General features: G+C 46.6%; 1 long non-coding RNA gene across 2 annotated transcripts in view; it reads right to left on the bottom strand.

Annotated features, from left to right (window-relative positions):
- Window positions 1-1,239: 1,239 nt before the first annotated feature.
- The window catches only part of LOC106697848, a 20,168-nt gene continuing 5,678 nt past the window's right edge, over window positions 1,240-15,729 (bottom strand). Inside the window, exons 2-3 of one of the 2 annotated variants that reach the window (XR_002830308.1) lie at window positions 13,730-13,794; window positions 1,240-1,374 (exon numbers count right to left, since the gene is read on the bottom strand). This is a non-coding gene — a long non-coding RNA (uncharacterized LOC106697848). Of the gene's footprint in view, window positions 1,375-7,849; window positions 7,984-13,729; window positions 13,795-15,729 lie in introns of those variants that run through there. The other variant, XR_002830307.1, reaches the window with a different exon arrangement.

Consider the following 15,729-nt stretch of genomic DNA (forward strand, 5'->3'; position numbering starts at 1 on the left):
TCAGTCCATAGGCCGACACTCTACCCACTTAGCCAAACCAGCCAGGGCTGCCCCCTTTTTTAGTTGAGTCTTGTTGTTGGAACATCAGCAGATGGGTTTGACCCTCAGGCGGACTCATTTTGAGAAATGCCTACAACCAACAATATATGAGCTTCTGTGCAGGTGCTGACCCATGGATCAGGAATCGCCCCAGTCGCTTGTGGTATGTCGCTTATGGAGCTAATTGGGTGGTGCTCTGTTTTGGTCTAAAACCAGCTGCAAGGTGTGTTGGTTTGGGGCTGCTTGGGAGACTGGTGCAGGCCTGGATGAGCAGCTGCCTGTGACTGAGGTGGGGCCACCTGGTAGGAGCTACAAAGTGATCCATGGTTGTAACTGCTTGTTCTGGGCCTGGATGCATGTGAGAGGGTCATGCTGCTAACTACGGCCACTACCACCAATACTGAGCCTGGGGTAGGTGAGCAAAAGTCACGGGCACTCCACGTCTGCCATTGCCTGTCGATTCCCTTTAAGGCTCAGCCATTGAAGGATCCTTGGCAAGTTGGGTAGGCAGGGTCCCAGGGAGTCACCAGGGTGGGGTGAATGTTGTTCATCAGCTTAATGCTTAGATTTGGCACTAGTACTGAGACTGAGGTCCCTCAGCGTAAGTCTCAGGGTACACCGAGGCCAGCTGCCACCCGCCTCAGGCCTGTGGATTTCTGCAGTGTGGCAGAGCCTCAGGGAGTCATCAAGATGGAGCTAGTGAAGTTTACCAGGCTAATGTAGATCCAGATCTGGCTGTGTGGAGGGAGGGCTTAACACGGGCAATGGCAGATATCCCTCCAGCCCTTACCCTGAAGCCACACAACTCAGTTTCTCTATATATGTCCCTGGTGGCCCCCGAGTTGCTGGCCCTGTGCCCTAATGCAGGGTGAATGCCTGTAAGCTAGAGTCTGTTCAAGCATCCTTTAAGAGGATGCCAGGGGTTTCTAGCATCCTCCATCCCAACTGGACAGATGGAATCCCCACTGGTTTTCACAGCCAGATGTTTTGGGGACTCTCTTCCCGGCACTGGTGTTCCAGGCTAGGCAGTGGAGCTGAGACTCCTTGCTCTTACAGGGGACCTTTGAAACTGAGACAGCCCTCTGTTTTCCTCAAATGCCATGTGTGGGAGTGGGGCCAGCCCATTCTGAGTCTCCACCCCTTTTAACATTCTTGATGTGACTTCTTTATAATCTTAGTTATAGGACTTCTGTGCGGCTAGTCTGCAGATAGTTCTCTAGGTTGGTTGCTCTATAATTTAATTGTAATTTTTATGTGGTCACGGCAGGAGGTGAATACAGTATCCATCGACTCAGCCATCTTCACCAGAATTCCCTGAAATAACTTCTTTTTTGTCTGTAAGAAAAAAAGCCTTCTCAATATAGATACTGGATTTTCATATAATTTTAATTATCATTCTATTTTTAAATTTGAGTCTATATTTTTTCTCATTTAACAAATTCTTGCCTATTAAAGTCACATTGCATAGAATAGAGAGATGTATAGAAGCACTCTTCCACATATCTATATCATTACAGCGTCATGACCAAACGAGCAACGACTCTCACGGCGGGTGGGGCGGGGCACCGGCAGCGTCTGTGGAGTGTGCGAGGTGTCTCGGGGTGGCGGACATGGCCCTGATGGCAGGCTAGGCCTATGGGGCCCTACACATGCACAATTTAATTGTGCACTGGGCCTCTAATACATTAATATAATGTACATTTATACTTATATTTTCAAATTATGTATTTTATATATGTATATGTCTATATTTATTTTAAAATATTTTTTATTAATTTCAGAAAGGACGGGAGAGATATATATAAAAACATCAATGATGAGAGAGAATCATTGATTAGCTGCCTCTTGCATGCCTCACACTGGGGATCAAGCCCACAACCCGGGCACGTGCCCTAATTGGGAATCGAACTGAGAACTCCTGGTTCTTAGGTAGACGCTCAATGACTGAGCCACGCCAGCCAGGATATGTCAATATTTATATAGATATGTAGAAAAGACAAACCTACCACCCACTGGCAGGACTAATCTCAAGCTTCAATGTTTCCTTCATGTAATGAACCTGGTTGGATTTAATTACAGAGCCACCAGCTCAGGGTGCCCGATGGTCATTACCATTGCTGCTACTAAATGCATCACTTACATCTCCTTCTGGTTTTCGATATGGTAAGGTGTTCTTCCCACCTTTTTTCTTATAGCACTGAGCAGTGCCCCTCAATATCAGGTATGATACAATGGGGGTCAGGGGCAGGCTGGACTCTGCTGCCCCTATGTGTTCAGCTAAGAACTGTAGGAGGAGGAATGGTCTGTCCCGAAGAAGCTGCCGAGTTCCAAGAAGCCTGCATTAATGTTGCTTCTTTTTGAGAACAAGGACGGAGTATTAGATCACCATTGTCAGCCACTTAGAGACTTTGTTAAAAGTCTGAAGAAAGTTGGAAATTCTCTCACTCTGCTTTAAGGGATGGCAGGGTACATCAGGCTGATTGGTTGAAGATTCCATTTCTCGGAGAGCCAAAACTGTCATCAAGTCTCGGGTTGGTGATGTAGGGGTTAGCACATACGATTCCATTATAGGCCTGTTGTCTAATAGTTAACAGTCCCTACATCCTAACAGGCAAAAGGCTTGGCTCGCTCACACCCTCAGGACCTTCTAGACCAGCGGTTCTCAACCTGTGGGTCGCGACCCCTTTGGGGTTCAAACGACCCTTTCACAGGGGTTGCCTAAGACCATTGGAAAACACATATATAATTACATATTGTTTTGTGATTAATCATTATGCTTTAATTATGTTCAATTTGTAACAATGAAATTGGGGGTCACCACAACATGAGGAACTGAATTAAAGGGTCGTGGCATTAGGAAGGTTGAGAACCACTGTTCTAGACACTGTAACAAGAATTTTTAAACTGACCTATAACATGTAGACACAACCCTTGGGATAGGCCACGTGTGCTCACCATTTTTGAAACATTAATTCTTTTACATTCTCCAGGACCTCAGAGAGGGTATGTTTTTATTATTGCCACATGTCAAATGGGCATACTAAGGCAAAACAACATGCTCTTACACCTGTAAAGTACACTACTAACACCTCACAACTTCTGTGGACCGGGCATCTGGGCACGGTTGGGCTGGGTGCCTCTGCCCCAAGGTCTCTGTGAAGCAGGAAGTATGTTTTCACTGAGGCTGAACTAGGAACACATTTCCCCCCAAGGTCACTCGCCTGGTTTGTGTCAGGATGCAGGTTAGCCTGAGGAGAGCTCTAGCTCCTGCCTGTTGGCCTGGGCACTTCCTCAGTTCTCTCCAATAAGGTCTCTACATAGGGCAGCTCAAAACATGGGTGCTTGCTCTCCTACTTCTACGGATAAGACAGACAGACAGACAGACAGGCAGACAAACACAGATATAAGTAGAGAAAATGAAATAGAGGCTTAGAGGAAGGAAGGAAACTCAAGAATGACAGAGGAGTGACAGGACATGACACCCCATCACCTGGGCTGTATTTTCAACTGTTCAGAAGCCAGTTCCTAAGCACTCAGCGGACGCACAGGATGTTCCCACCAGGAGGCAGGAATCACTAGAAGCCACTGTGAAGGCTCCCACCACATGGACTGACATGAGGCACTGGGTCTGATTCTAAGTTTAACAAGAGACCACTGGGAAGTTTTAGGTCAGTAAATGACAATATCTGAATTTCCTATCATTTTAACCCCTTCAAGGTACAGACATGAGGCCAAGATAGGCAGTGACTTCCCCAAGATCACACACTGCCCCCCCCCGGCATGTTTAGGTAGATGTTCCATGCTACAACCCACCCCTTCTTGTAATGCTTCCACTTCTATGTTTGTGTACCAGATTCATGGGACACCAGCCCACAGGCTGTGATAGAGGCATTATCTCATCCATACCTGATGAGGTCCTTAGGAAATGGTGTCTAGCATCACTCTCATTGTGCAGGTAGGGAGACTGGGGAGGCTCTGAGAGGCACAAAGGCTTCCCTAGGGCACAGAACTCATAAGAAAAAGGAGGTATGAACTCAGCTTTCTCCTCCAAGCTGGGGACCTGGGACATGCCCAGGGAACTGTGGGAAGGCTGTGTTAGGTATTGGTGCACATGTGTGGAGATGACATGGGCCAGGAGGGGCAACGGTCAACAGCCCAGGGGGGGCTTTTGGTCGCTCTGATTGGAGGAAGGGGCGCAGGTCATGGAACCTTGAAAGGGTGACCTCACTTCCTCGGTGACAGGTGACAGAATCCCAACAGAAAAGAGAAGTCTAGTTCACTTGACTGCAGACAGTCAGGAGAGGAGGATGTTTCTCTGTTGCTTCCCGACTTTGTGCCGAGGCTCTGGGCAGAAGAAAGCCCAGAGTGAGAGATGGACCACCTCTCACCTCTGGCAGGAGGCGCCCTCAGGTAACCAACGGCTGGCCCATCCCATGCCAGGCCCAACTGGGATCCTACAAGGCCAGCCCCAGCCTCTGACCCCTCATCCTACATACCTGTGTGTGTTGGGCCTGGTGAGGGAAAGTGGGGGATGAAGGGCACTCATCCTGGGCAGGAGCTGGTTGTTGGCGATTGGAAGCCTGGTGGGTCTATCATGTTCATACCCAACTCATAGCTGGTAGGATGGAAATATGAGCACTGGGTACCAAGCTCCTCACACACTTGTTAATCTTGAGCCCATCAGGTGTCATCTCATGCCTTCCCTGGAGGTCTTTGCAGATGCCCCTCTGTGCCTGATCTGGGGAGCAGAATTTGCGGTGGGCATCTCCCTAAGCTGGCAATGCCCAGGCAGGCCACCGGGATCTGTCTTTGTAGAGCTCCAACGAGGATGTCGTAGAGGAGCTGGTTGAGGCATTCAGTTATGCCGTCAACCGGTACAAAGAACAAGAACGCCAGGCCAGGAACACCATCCAGTGCCAGGCTGAGGTGAGAGCTGTCCCACAAACAGGACCTGGGATGACTGGGTGGGACCAGAACCCAGACTCAAATCTGAGGCCCACTCCCAAAGACATCTATACCTCCAATACTCCCATCCAGGTTCCAGGTAGGGTAGGAATACAGTCTTCACATATTTGTTGAAATGGTAGAGAGAAAAATTCTTGCTGTCTTTGCATTTGGCTCATTATGATTGTCTAACTACCTGCCCCAGGTATACTGTGGAGCAGTCAGCTCGACTGTCCTTGAATGACTTTTCCAACCCTTACATATCATCATACATGATAGGGTGGTTTGTACAAAAACACAAGAAAGGAAAAAGAAAAAAGCATGGGGAGGAATGAAGGTATTGGACACATTTCTCTGCAACCTGTCATCTCACAGAGCACGACAAACCATTGTATGCCAGCCAGGTCAGGAGCTGTGGCCTTATCCACCAGCATTTTGGTGCTGTTGGACCTTGCATGATTCAATCCTGTCAGTTCAACAGGGCTGCCAGGAATATCCTCACTGTGTCCTAACAGAATGTATCAGTTTGCTAGGTCTGCCATAACAGGGGACCACAGATGGAAGGTTCCGGATGCCTACTGGCTCAATACCCAGCTCTATTTTTGCAGAACTCCAATGAGGATATCATTGAGGAGGTGGTCCATGGGCCCCACTATACCATCTGCCGGGTCAGGGTGCAGGTGCACCAGGCCAACAACAGCAGCCAGTGCTGGTCTGAGGTGAGAATTGGCCTCGGGGGGTCTCCACACCCCAGAACCCAAGATGACCAGGGAGGGTCAAGAACCCAGACTCAAATCTGGGGACTCCTCCGGGTGTTCCCACTAGAGTGTCCACAGGTTTATGTATAAAGGATTCTGGACCTCCACTTCTCCTTCCAGCTACATGGTAGGAGAGACTCTCCTCACATAGTTTAGGAATATTAGAAAAAAAAAGTATGTTGTTCCACTTCACAGTAGAACACGAGCACATTTGCATGTTGCTCTTTAGTGGTTTGAATTACCTGACCCTGGTATCCTGTGGAGTAGTCAGCACAACTGTCTTTAGAGACCTTCTCAGAGCTTTATACATCATCACACTTGATTGGGTGGTATGAACAAGAACTGGATACACTTCTGTGCAACTTGTCATCTCACAGAGCACAGCAAACCATTGCAGGCTGGCCACATCAGCAGTCATGACCTTCTGCATCTCCCTATCACCTCAGAAAGGACATAATTTTCCTCAGTGATTCAGCCTTTCAGTGCTGTTGGAACTTATGAACAATTCTGCTGCTAGTTCAGCAGGGCTGCCGGGAACATCCTCATTGAGTCCTAACAGACTGTCTGAGTTGCCAGGGCTGCTGTCAGATAGAACCGCAGATTGGGTGGAGGGTTCCTAATGCCTACTGGCCCGGGACGGGCTCTGTCTCTGTAGAGCTCCAAAGAGGACATTGTGGAAGAGCTCATCGATGGGTTCAACTCTTCTATCTCCCTAGACAAGGGGAAGGTGCGTCAGGCCACAGACACCATCCAGTGCCAGACTGAGGTAAGAGCTGGCCCAGGGGTGGTTGAGGGGGAGGAGTGTGTCTCCTCACCCACCACCCTGAGATGACCTGGCAGGGCTCAGAACCCAGACTCAAATCAGAGGACTCCCCAGGATCCTCCTTGGGCTTCCCCTAGAGCAGCGGTTCTCAACCTGTGGGTCGCGATCCCTTTGGCGGTCAAACAACCCTTTCACAGGGTCGCCTAAGACCATCCTGCATATAGATATTTACATTACAATTCATAACAGTAGCAACATTACAGTTATGAAATAGCAACGAAAATAATTTTATGTTTGGGTCACAACATGAAGAACTGTATTTAAAGGGCCAGAAGGTTGAGAATCACTGCCCTAGAGTGTCCCACAGTCCCATGCACAAAGGAATCTAGAGTTCCGCTTCTCCCTCCAGCTACATAGGAGGACACTCCACACATACTTGCAGGAATATTAGAGAGAAAAAATATGTTGTTTCATTTCACAGTAGGCCACGAACACATTTACATTTTCCTTTTTATGTTGTTTAAACTACCTGCCCCAGGTATCCTGTCCTTGCAGACCTTCTCCAATCACAGAGGTCCTCTGCCACTGCCATGCAGACTTTCAGTGCTGTGGGACAGTGGCATAATTCAATTCAGGCACCATACCAGCAGTGCTGTGAGAAACACTTAAGTTTGTCCAAATGTACTGTATGAGTTTCCTCCTGCTGCTGTAACATCAAACCAGACTGGTTGGTATAAACAGCAGACATTCATTTTCTCACAATTCCAGAGGCTACAGGTTAGAGATGAGGGTGTCACCAGGCCTGGTTCCTCCTGAGGGGGTCTCTCCTGGGCTTGTGGATGGATGTCTTCTATCTCCGTGCCACAAGGAGTCCCCTCTTTGCTTCCGTATATCCTCCCCTTCTCTTCTAAGTACACTAGTCATATTGGATTAAGACCAAGACCACTGAATTCCCTTTACCTGAATGGCTTGCTTAGAGACTAGAACTCAAGGACAGGCACATTCTCAAGTTCTAGCAGTTCCAAGGTCATGGAATTTGGGTGATACAATTCACACCACAATGGATATACTATTGTGATATACAGCTGTAGATAGACGTCCAGTCCAGATGGAAGGATGTGCACATGTAACATTTTAGGAGCTGCAGCCTGATTACAAATGGAAAAGGCTGAAGCAGTGATGTTGCCAACATAGTTTTGTGATGATGGCCACTGACTAGCACCCAATCTGGCCCAAGGATCTCTCACTCATTTAAATTTTGACCAATCCAAGACCAGGTTGTTCAAGGCAATCACAGTGTTCCTTTACTGGCAATTGCCTCATGGGTACTTTGACTCACCCATCGGCTTTCCACTAGCCACATGGATTAGCTACTTCCTGAGTCATGTGCTCGAACTCCAACTTTCTCCAGTCTGGACTCATCAAGCCTTTGCCCCTTGGCTGAATCTGGGATCGCCATAATGAAGGTCCAAAAATGTCCTTTAATGTAAAAGGAAGAAACAGAAGTGTCATTTTGGGAGACAATGGTTTTTGTAGGCTGGGTCTACCCTGTACCCTGTCCTCCAACTTGGAGGGTTAAGGTTCCCGAGGCCCTTTTTATCCAGGTCAGGAGCAGAGAAGTCTCAGGCAGCTAAGAGGGAATGTCATGCAGTCCTAGCTTGGGACAGTTTTCAGTTCTGACCAGCATGCCCTGGAGCTGCCATTTGACATCCCTAAGCCTCTGAGCTCTCATCTCTATAACGGAGATGTTTCTAGAGAATTCATTGGAACAATGGTCTTCATTCATAAAGACTATTTAGACAAGGAGGTCTGTTGCTCCTTAGCTAAAACAACATGACTAGAAGGTAACAATTGTATAAATATCCCCTGTCCACCAAACTTAAGTGGTACCTTTAAAATCTAGAACCTGGTTCAGTACGGACACTCCTGTCCTTCCTCTGGACACGTCCCTAAGGGTCTGAGAGTTCCTGCCTGAGCTCCAGACCTCATCCTCCTCATGATTCATGGGGATGCCACTGACAGATCCCTCCTTGACCCACCCAGTGTGCAGCTGAATTAACATGCAACCTGAGTGAGGCTAACAGGATGCGGGCCCTACAGGAAGGCACAATGAGGAAGGTGGCAGCGTCGATGGTACCAGCTCTTCATGGTGGAAACATCTCCCGCACCACCACGTTTATATCCATCCACCCGGCCTTATCCAGAGCCCAAGAGTTCCTGGACCTGCTGTTTAATAGGTGAGCACTCTCCCCCTTCTTGGGCATGGTGGTGATTCTGAGCACTGCTAGCTCTGTGTCTTAAAAATGTCACCACATCTCTGTGAGCCTCAGCTCGCTCTTCTGAAAAGTGGGGTAGGGGCTAGAGGATAAACCTCATAAGGTTCTTGCAGAGACTACTGTAGGGATGAGCCATGGCAGGTGTTAACCTGCTGCCTGGCTCTGCTGAAAGGGCTGCTGGATGGGCTATAGTTGTTCATGCCCATTATTTATCTGTCCCCCATGAAAAGTCATCTGCCTGACCCATCAGTGGCCTGTGGCATTTCTGTTTTTTCATTTTATTTTATTCTGTTAGTTTTTATATTTTCCTTGGCCTGTGGCATTTCTGAGTTTGCAAAAGCACGTGGAAAACAACCAGTCAAGGAGTTCAGGAATCCACTTAGCAGATCCCTGTCCTCATCATTGGTGTTGGCAGACTAGGGAGAGCAGGGGGCCACAGGCCCACTCATATATCTGGGATGGTTCTCGTTGGAGTTCATGTATTCGACAATGTGTATTAAACACCTACCACAAGTAGGCACTTTTGGAGACACTTAGCATAACTTGGAAAATGAAGGAGACACAATCCCTGGGCCCCAGTTCCACTCGGTGAATCAGACAGTGACACTGTCCATCACTCTCAGGTCCCGTCCCCCACCCATCAGATCTGATGCCATCAAGGTCTTCTCCACATCTGGAGGCATACCTCCTCATAATGACCAGGGTGACACACCACAGGGCCAAGTCAAAAAGCGGGTGGTCTTTGGGTCCAGAAGGAGGGCCTCCTGAGTCCACAGGATGAAGGCAATGCGTGGAGAGGGCCTGGCAGAACCACGATCTTACACATCTTCTCATTCCCAAGGGAGGCCTAAGCCCTGATGGCTTCTATTCTGGGAGGACAGGGGTCAAAGAGGACTGTGGATGGGCCCCTGGCCTCACAAGACCTAAGAAGAGGGGTGGGCTGAATTGTCCCCGAGACCCAAACCTACCCCAGTCCCATCCTGCTCTGCCTGCCCCTCTCCACAATCATCTCTCCTGACCACCAACACCAGGCTCAAAATGGCCTGCTCACACATCTGTCTCAACCCTCAGTGCAGATGCCCAGGTGTATGGAGGGCTGGGCTGGGCAGGGGACAAGACATTCAGAACTGTCAATGGGAAGAAAAGACTCACACAGATGCCGTGTGAAAGTTGCTTAATCACCAGGCCTGCTGCTCTCAGAACAGCCACTAAGGGGTCGGGGCTGGCATGGAGCTGTCCCCTAGATGGGCAGGGGCAGGCACAGAGGTCTGGTCCCAAACAAGGGTGCCCTGGGAGGGCTGTGTGTAAGCAAAGACCAAGATTCTGACTCCGCTGCCTACCCACCTCTCCCCAGAGCCATTGCTTCTACGGTGGGAACCTGGCCCGACCAGGTGCAGGGTTTTGGCCGGGCTCTCCACTTCCCCTGGTTCCAGCTGAAGCAAGCCTCAGTGCAGGCCAACTTCCCTGCCCCGCACCACGCGGGCCACGCCCATCTCCTTTGGATGGAGCTGGAGCATCTAGAGCCCACCAAGGCCATGCTGGAAGGTGAGGGAAACGCATTCTGAGAAGGTGATCTGGGGAAGGGAGATTCATGGGCCGCAGTGCCCTTATAGGCAGTGGCATCTTTCCTGTCTTTGGCAAGGCACGGAACGTCAGGTCTGTGTGTGAATCTGTCCATTTCTCCTGCTCCAGGTCCACCTCCAGGGCTCCAGAGCACCCCAGAGCCAGAGGAAGGGCCTGCTCAGGGGCCAGTGGCTGGTCCAGCCAGAGGCCCCTCCCTGGCCTGGCCAGGCATGAAGTTGTACCCAAAGTCGTCATGGAGGCGTCTTTTTGAACCTTATTTTTTTCTGTCTTAAAAATTCTAGCCGAAACTGGTTTGGCTCAGTGGATAGAGCGTCGGCCTGTGGACTGAAAGGTCCCAGGTTCGATTCCGGTCAAGGGCATGTACCTGGGTTTCGGGTACATCCCCAGTAGGAGATGTGCAGGAGGCAGCTGATCGATGTTTCTCTCTCATCGATGTTTCTAACTCTCTATCTCTCTCCCTTCCTCTCTGTAAAAAATCAATAAAATATATTTAAAAAAAAAATCTAAGCAATTATCCTAAATATATAGACAAATAAGAGGAATACACCCCAACAGTATATGTATAATAGCCAAAAACAATAGTTTCTATTAAATGAATTATATACCATTAAATGAAATACTTTGGAACAAATAGAAATAAAGTTATTGATTAAAAATATCTGTAGACAATACCTGCTCATATACATATGCATAATAAATAATAATTGTGCATTTATTATGTGTAACCATTATAAATATGGAAGGATACATTTTTAAATCACTTCTCAAACAGATTTAAATTTTGTGATAAGTAAACAAATATAAACTGATAAAATAGAGAAATAAAATTTGGAAATGTATCCACCACAATGTCAACACTTGTGAACTCTTGCAAGAGGAACTACTAGAAGTGACTGGCTCTTCCCTTTTTGCTCAGTCTGTTTTCTGGTTTTTGTATGAGGATCATATATTCATTACTAGATATTTCAAGACTAACTATTTATATAGAAGACACTTTAAGAGTTTTTGAATTATCTCACCAATATTGTCTTTCTAAATTTTCCCCACTGCTGTTTGAGATCTTGAAATGATCTCATCAAAAGCAAAACTAACTTAATGAGCTACATTCTACTTCCCTCTGTGTTTAGTTTGATTTGCTATCTGAGCACTGAGAGCCACTAGGCTGGCTAATAATATTTAAAATCACTAGGGATAGAAAAAGCATTGCTTTGGTTGTAACTGAAATAATGCAAAAGAGCTCTCTCCACTGAACACTTAATCGTTTTATGTTTCCTTCTTGAGCCCAGAATTGAACATACCGGTCAAATCAACTGAGGAACAGGCAATGGTTGCACTGGGACAGGATGGTATGAAAACAAGGAAAACCTTCCTAGTCCTACCTGAAGGGCCACAGCTCACTGACACAACTGAAACAACCTATAATTAAAATTAAACCCAACATGTCAACAATTTTTAAGCCAAAATAAAAAAATGAGAATTCGATCTGTAGCAATATTTCACAAAGAAAGCTTGCTGTGTAAGATGAAGTCACATCATGTCAATCCATACAAACATGTGGCTGAATACCCATAGGCGTTCATTCTCATGTTAATACTCTTGCTCTGAGGGGAGACACATTTTCTAGCTTTTGATTTCTATTTGGTTTGAATGAAAACCAGCTGGTCTATAAACCAAGCCAACACTCCCCAGGTATCCACCAAGGGAAACCGAAAGGTCGACACTAACTGAATTTTAAGTTTTACTTCATTTTAGTTCATGTAAATTTAATTTTAAGAAGTTTTATGTAGCTAGTGGTAATCATATTGGAGAGAGTAGTTAAAGATACTAGCAAATAGGTTGAAAATAGGCATCCCTGAATGTCAGGATACCTTTCCTTCTCAAGTCCACACAGAAGACATTTACAGGACCATTAGCGCCCATCGTATAAACAGGAAGACCACTTTCCCACGGCCATTCCCTGACGTCCTCATGGGCAGAGGCAGCCTCCTTCAGTAGCAGTTCGGTGCTCAACTGCCCATGTCCCTCACAGTTGGGACACCTGTGGTCATGGGCTTGTGAAAGAGTCTCAGAGATGATTTCCAAGACAATTTTTTCCTCCCTGAGAAAAAGAACAATAATAAAGAGAAGACTTATTTCCTTTCTTTGATGCTGGGTGCTGTGCCACCTTCCTGTTGTTGGCAGCTATATTGTGACCATGAGTGAATAGTGAAGAGAATGAGCAGCTGAATTCAATCCTAGATCCTACCTATGGGTTTGTTACTTTGTAAGAAAAACAAATCCCTCCTGTGAAAGATACTTTCATCAGGATTTCCTTGCTTAAAATCCTCAGCTTCCACAATGAATGAGATACTTACAACTCCTGAATGTGGGCAAGGTTGTATCATTTCGTGGTATTGCAAGAAATGGGTAAATGTGGGAGCAGAGAGGACAAGGAAAGATGGGAGATGTTTAAAAGAAGTATCTACAGTCTTCCAACTATTCCAGAGGGCAACTCTGGACACAAGGCATGACACAGCTCTAAGCTGTGGTAGGAAAGTATGATGCCAATGAGGATCTCAAAGTGTGACCAGAAGAAAGCAGTGAAGGAGGAACAAGACTGGAAAAATAAGCAAAGGTCAGTATATGGAGGGCCTGGAGGGATATGCTAAGGATTTTGGACTTCTAAAGGCCATAGAAAACCACTGTCAGTTTTAAATAAAACACATGATCATATTTACATTTTCAAATATCTTTCGGGCTGCAGGTAGAGTAGAGAATAGTTTGGAATGGGGCAATACTAGAGGTTGACAGATCAGACAGAACACATCCTCTCAAGAGACCATGATGTCAACATGACTTAGGACTCTCAATTCTAACTCTGACATGGGGGAAAGAGTGAATTACTCTAACAGCAATTCCTGCACCTTTCCTTAGCACAGAGAATCCTAATCAGAATCAAGTCAACACCTGTGGGAACCAGCCACCTCACATTCACTCCAGGGTCAAACCTGCACTGACCTTGATTTGTTTGCCTGAGAAACCAACAGGCTTCAGAGAGCTTGCCTTGGGGTGCCGGCCACAGTAAACACACACACACACACATACACACACACACACACACACACACTGATGAGGACTCTAAGTTGGCTCCTCCCTCCCAGCTAAGCAGAGTAAACAAAGATAGGGTAACCCCCAAAGTTGGCTTAAGAGACTAAAAAATTCCTCTCAGGGAACAGATGACCTCAGGCAAGCAGCCCCTCTTCCCAGTTCCATACTGATAGAGACAAACCCGCCAAGTGCAAAACCTGTGCCCCACTCCCACCCCCTCTCCTACCTACCCACACCCACTGTACCACAAAACATCCTGAGACAGCTCAAGAACATACCTATTCACTGCACAGTATGGACAATCGGAGAACTACTTCCGGTTCCCAGCACTTGGTCTTTCTGCCTGAAAAGGGGAGGAGAAATAAACAAATTTAATAATACCGTCTTTTATTCCCTCTTCAGCCAGCTTCCTAGAGCTATAGAATTATTATGAACATTAACTCACCAACCAGGGTGCAAGGCAAGTACCGTGCCCATTTTACAGAAACAGAACCACTGAACCTCACAGCTGGTCTTTATTTCAGTGCCCAGTGGCAATTTGTCCACAGAGCCCTCCTCCTTTCACCTCTTACACTGACATCACCATGTCCTCGTATTGAAAGATACATGGAGCAGGTTAAAAAATGTGAAGAGTTAATTTGAGCAAACACTGATTCCAACTGGGTAGCATCCAATCTAGCAGATAGAAAGGAACTGTAAAAATGAAAGATTTGCACATACTTTCCTCTAAGGCAGTGGTTCTCAACCTTCCTAATGCCGCAACCCTTTAATACAGTTCCTCATGTTGTGGTGACCCCCAATTTCATTGTTACAAATTAAACATAATTAAAGCATAGTGATTAATCACAAAAACAACATGTAATTATATATGTGCTTTCCGATGGTCTTAGGCGACCCCTGTGAAAGGATCGTTTGACCCCCAAAGGGTCACGACCCACAGGTTGAGAACCGCTGCTCTAAGGGATGGCAGGGTGTATCAGACAGATTATGCAACTAGTACTGACCAGGTGATTCCTGATGGACTCATTTAAGATTCCATTTCTGGAAGAGCCAAAACTGTAATTAAGTCTCAGTTTGGTGATGTAGGGCTTAGCATCAGTGACTCCATTTTGGGCCTGTTGTCTAATATTTAACACTGTCCATCCTATCAGACAAAAGGCTTGGCTCACTTACAACTCACAGCAACTCAAGTTGGCCTCCAAATAATGGCCTGCAGATGAGCACTGAATGCTCCCTGACCTGCCCCTGGGAAGGGCGATCAGAAAGGAACAGATCTAAGACAAAACAACAGAGTCTAGATCAGCGGTTCTCAACCTGTAGGTCGTGACCCTTTGGGGGTCAAAGGACCCTTTCACAGGGGTCGCCTAAGACCATCGGAAAGCACATATATAATTACATGTTGTTTTTGTGATTAATCACTATGCTTTAATTATGTTCAATTTGTAACAATGAAATTGGGGGTCACCACAACATGAGGAACTGTATTAAAGGGTTGTGGCATTAGGAAGGTTGAGAACCACTGGTCTAGATGCAGCCAAAGAGCAGAAAGCAGAGGTTTCTGGCTCCCATGCCTTTCACAAAAGCTTAATATCTAAAAGACAGGGGACTGACCACAGATACCTTCACTTTGGTGGCATCACAGGGAACCTGAGGGACATATCCAGGCCACCATCTAGAGCTCCCAAAGAGTCAACAGCGGAAGGGAGAGTCTGAAGTAACTGTGAAATAGTAAATTATATCAGGTTCTGTCCAGTTTCTGCCAATGGGTCCACGTTTTGCATAAGCCTGCCTCAGAGAATCTGAAAAAAGGGGGAAGCCTTAATTAGGAACATGAGAAAGTCTTCATATACAATAGGAAGGAATTGTAAAGATGTAGAACACTTCCTGAGTGCAAAGGACAAGAAATAGGCATCACACTTCTGAGCCTGCCTCTTAACAAAGGGGAAGGTGCCTATGAGTAGACCAGGTGCAGAGTAGAAGCCAGCTGAGGTCAGTTAAACCACAAACAGCACAACAAGGTCAGGACACCAACACTCAGGAACTAAGGTGGAGCTCAGTTCCTCAGCAATTTCCTGGGAGCAATCTCCTGCCAGTCTAAGGCAAAATGGCAAAAAAACCAAAGGAGCAGCTACCATTTCTGAAGCATCTTCCAAGAAGATTTATAAATGTTATAAGTCACATCTCACAACAACCCCTTGTGATCTCAAGGCCCATTAAACCCATTTTAGAAACCAATTCAACACTATAAGAAAAACTTAAGACTTAGAAATGAGCAAAA

Source organism: Myotis lucifugus, unplaced genomic scaffold, assembly GCF_000147115.1.
Source record: "Myotis lucifugus unplaced genomic scaffold, Myoluc2.0 scaffold_107, whole genome shotgun sequence".
In the NCBI taxonomy this organism is placed as follows: domain Eukaryota; kingdom Metazoa; phylum Chordata; class Mammalia; order Chiroptera; family Vespertilionidae; genus Myotis; species Myotis lucifugus.